This window comes from Rhamphochromis sp. 'chilingali' (genome assembly GCF_963969265.1).
Source record: "Rhamphochromis sp. 'chilingali' genome assembly, chromosome: 14".
NCBI lineage: Eukaryota > Metazoa > Chordata > Actinopteri > Cichliformes > Cichlidae > Rhamphochromis > Rhamphochromis sp. 'chilingali'.
This window is the reverse complement of record NC_137941.1, coordinates 30,989,471-30,993,023: the sequence shown is the minus strand read 5'-3', so window position 1 is coordinate 30,993,023 and position 3,553 is coordinate 30,989,471. Positions and strand designations below refer to the sequence as shown.

At 38.6% G+C, this 3,553-nt stretch overlaps 1 pseudogene across 1 annotated transcript; it reads right to left on the bottom strand.

The window, feature by feature from the left end:
• Window positions 1-800: 800 nt before the first annotated feature.
• Window positions 801-2,869, bottom strand: LOC308409513 (zona pellucida-like domain-containing protein 1; annotated as a pseudogene). Its single transcript has one exon. The product of its transcript is annotated as a zona pellucida-like domain-containing protein 1 (transcript).
• Window positions 2,870-3,553: the final 684 nt, after the last annotated feature.

Sequence of the window (3,553 nt, the reverse complement as noted above, 5' to 3'; positions counted from 1 at the left end):
CGGGGTTTAGTATGAAGCCCGTGAATAACTTGCTCCATGTGCTGTGTGTGAAAGTGACCCGCATATGTGGGTAGGTTTACAGTAAAGGCTGTACAACAATGCCAAATGTTTCTGTTGAAACTCTGAATTTTCCACCTCACTTTTATCCAGTCTATATTTCACTGACAGATAGTGATGACTAGCCCATCATTTACAACTGGTATGGCGTCGCTATGGACCCAAATGCTGAAGTGAAATTTTTTGAAGTAAACTTAACTTACTTGAGAACTGGATGGATCCAAAACCTGCCAAATGGATATTAAATTTTAGATTTACCTATTCTCATTCTTATTTTCACTTCTGGCTTTGTTTTGTAGTTGTGATTTATGTATTTCATTTGTATTGTGAACTTTCACACTTCATGGCCATCTCAGTCAGTGTATCACAACAGCAGCTGAAACAGTAACAGTGTTTCCAGTCAAAGAAGATTTAATGTTCTCTGTTTGCCTGTCTTATATTTCCAGGATGTGATGTGGTTGTTTCATTTGCGATTAACCAGGATTTTAGTAAGTGACCAAAACTACCTATAGCCAACTTTAATAAGTTTTATCATAATTAGATAACTGAGGTACTTTGAAATGAATTTACAATTTTAACCTTCTTCAAGTTATGTAATTACTCCTAACTACAGGTCCTCCATCTAATCTAAAGCATTTTGCATTTAATTCTTAAATGATCATTTGATGGTGATGACTTTTGGCATATCTTTCTTTGTTTTTATTTGAAGCAGGAAACAATCCGTCTAGCATCACAAAAGCACTAAATGAGAAACAGGGAGTTGTTACTAAAGATGTCACATGTCAAGAATCTCTCACGAGGGAGCTCTGGCTCTTCTTTCCATTTATCAGCCTGTCTCCAGACGACATCACACAGCAATGGGGCAGTTGTAGCCCAGTGGGGTCAGAGATATACTGCACATAGGTAGGCAGCTTCCTCCTCTGACATATACACTGGCCTTATGGGGCATGACGTCAGTTTGAAAAACCAGTGAGTACTTTCACAAAGGAAAAGATATGGAGAGAAACCTTAGAGTTTGACATACTAAGATTCTAGTTTGATGAATACATTTCTTTGTTGTAATTTTGGGTTTAGTGTAATTTGTTCTCAAGCCTCTCTTACATCAGGATATCTTTATCTCAATTAGCTTTATTAACAATATAGTTAATTTGGTATTCTTGCTTTTATTTTTTTAATTATGTTTTACATATATTATCTCTTCCATCCTTTAGATATTGTGCAAACTACATTTCTTTCAAGCTAATATACAAGTTCATGGATTTTACAGGATATATTGTCATGTTACCTTTTTTGTATTTATGCATCTTGGACTCGTAACCCTGTCCTACAGGCACACTGATAACTTTATCTACAGATATGCACGAGGAACAATAAGTCCTAAAAAGCATGAGCCTTTGACCTATGCTTTGACACATCAATGTAAATATAAATAAATAGAGTATAGAGATTACAAAGTCAATGCTGGATTTTAGAGTCATTTTCAAAAATCAGTATCATCAATGCTGTAATGGTTAGTCTTAGACAGAAAGTTGACAAGTTGCTTTGCGAAAGACAAAAAGCTTTTTTTTTAGGATACTCTGACTGCTTTAAAAGACCTCACACACATTCACAAATCTTACAAATATTTGAATTTGACATTTGATTGCTGTTTTCCCTACTATTTTTTAATGTTTCCTGAACCTTTTATAAAACACAGCTGCAATAATGAGAGCAATTAAGAAAGCAAAGGCAAGGACACCAACACCCACACCGAGCCCGACATCAGAATTATATTTTTCTACAACAATTGGCTGCTCTTTGGACTCAACATTTTCAGCTTTGGTAATGATCTTTGGAGAGATGATGGTGTAAGCCTTGGTTATGCCCACTTCAGAAGTATCAAGGGTGCTCCTCTTCATTCTTTGTGCACAGTGCTTGAATGTGCTGCAGGTGCTCCTTTCACATAGACGAATGACACAGTGGATGTAGTAGGTGGACACAGGCTCCTTCTCGTGTTCGATGAAGCGGAAGGCTGGGAACTTAAAGCGAGCTCTTTGGCTGTCTCCATTCTCAATCATGTTTGTGAACTGATCCTTAGAGCAGGAGACAAACAAGTTGAAGATGCTAGAGTTGGATGGCAGAGGGGAAATGGTGGCATAGCATCGGTCCAGCAGGACATTATACTGGCGTGTGAGGTTGGTGGCCTTGATCTCAACATACACATCGGTCCTCAGTTCAATTCCCCACTGTGGGATTACCAGTGGTTGGGTGTAGTTGGCATCACTAAACAGCTTCATGCTCAAGGTGCTGATGAAACTGCCATTGTTGTCCTTGACTATGATAGAGGTGGCTGACACATTAAGCTGGGTGTAGTTGATCATATATTCTAAGGGGTAGGAACAGGAATAGTAGTACATCAACTCAGTTTTGTAGGAAATTTTTCCTGTTGTGGGCTCAAAAGACTGGACCACACCACTGATGTTCATTGTCTCAATGCTGGAAAAGTCAGAGAATATACCTGTCCCAGGAGCGCTGGTGGTCCTGAATATGCTTCCACAGCCGTGGGTCATATTTAGTGGAAAGTGAAAACGAGCAACTGGTGGAGTCACAGATTGATCTAGGGTGGCTCGACAAAGTGGGTCCAACATGTGTTTAAGGATCAGGAGGGTCTCATTGTAGCCAGCGTAGATAACCGGGCAGATTTCAATTGCAAGCTCAATGGCTGAAGTGCCGCATTGCACTGCGATGTCATTGATCCGTGGCCATCGTGCCTCTTTTCCACACTCTGACTACTTGTAACTATCAGAGAAAGAAAAGGTAAAATAATCTTCATCATTCTTTTGCAGCCTTGTCTTCAACATGCTAAAAATCTCGACTTGTACATGAGCTGGAAAGCCTTCATAGTTTGCATGAAGTCAAAGTTATGTTTTCAAAGCTCTTTATACACAAGTATGTGCTTTGGGATTGGCCCAAAACAAGGTCAAGCATTCATTTTCTTTGTAACAACTGCATTGTATGTAGCAGAAGAACTCCAATCTGGACTGTATCCTAAGGGCAGTAACTGAAGCACCTTACCTTCTTTAATGCAGAAGCAATGGGCTTGTTCTTTTGTTGATTATGTTTTTAAATATAAAATTCCATGTCCTCTTTTACAAAACCCCATTTCAGTAGGTAAACATGAGCTGAGTCACTGACCAGCAATTACAATGCTGTGACAGTTCTCCTACCTCATTTGAGTGCCACAAACAATAGTAATGACCTGGTTGAAATCCTGTGTGGGTTTCTTGACAACGTATTGACAGAAAAACTCACTTTAGAAGCCATTTTAAATGTAAATTAGAAGGCAATATCAATGACCATCATATGTGGGAAGGGAATCAGCCTGTTATGTTGTTATATTAATAGTCGGTAAAAAGGCAAGAAGAACAGTAGAACAACTGCAATCTAAAAAGTAGTCAGATAAATTAAATTTACATATACACAGCATACTATACCAGAATATGCAAATACAGTGGTC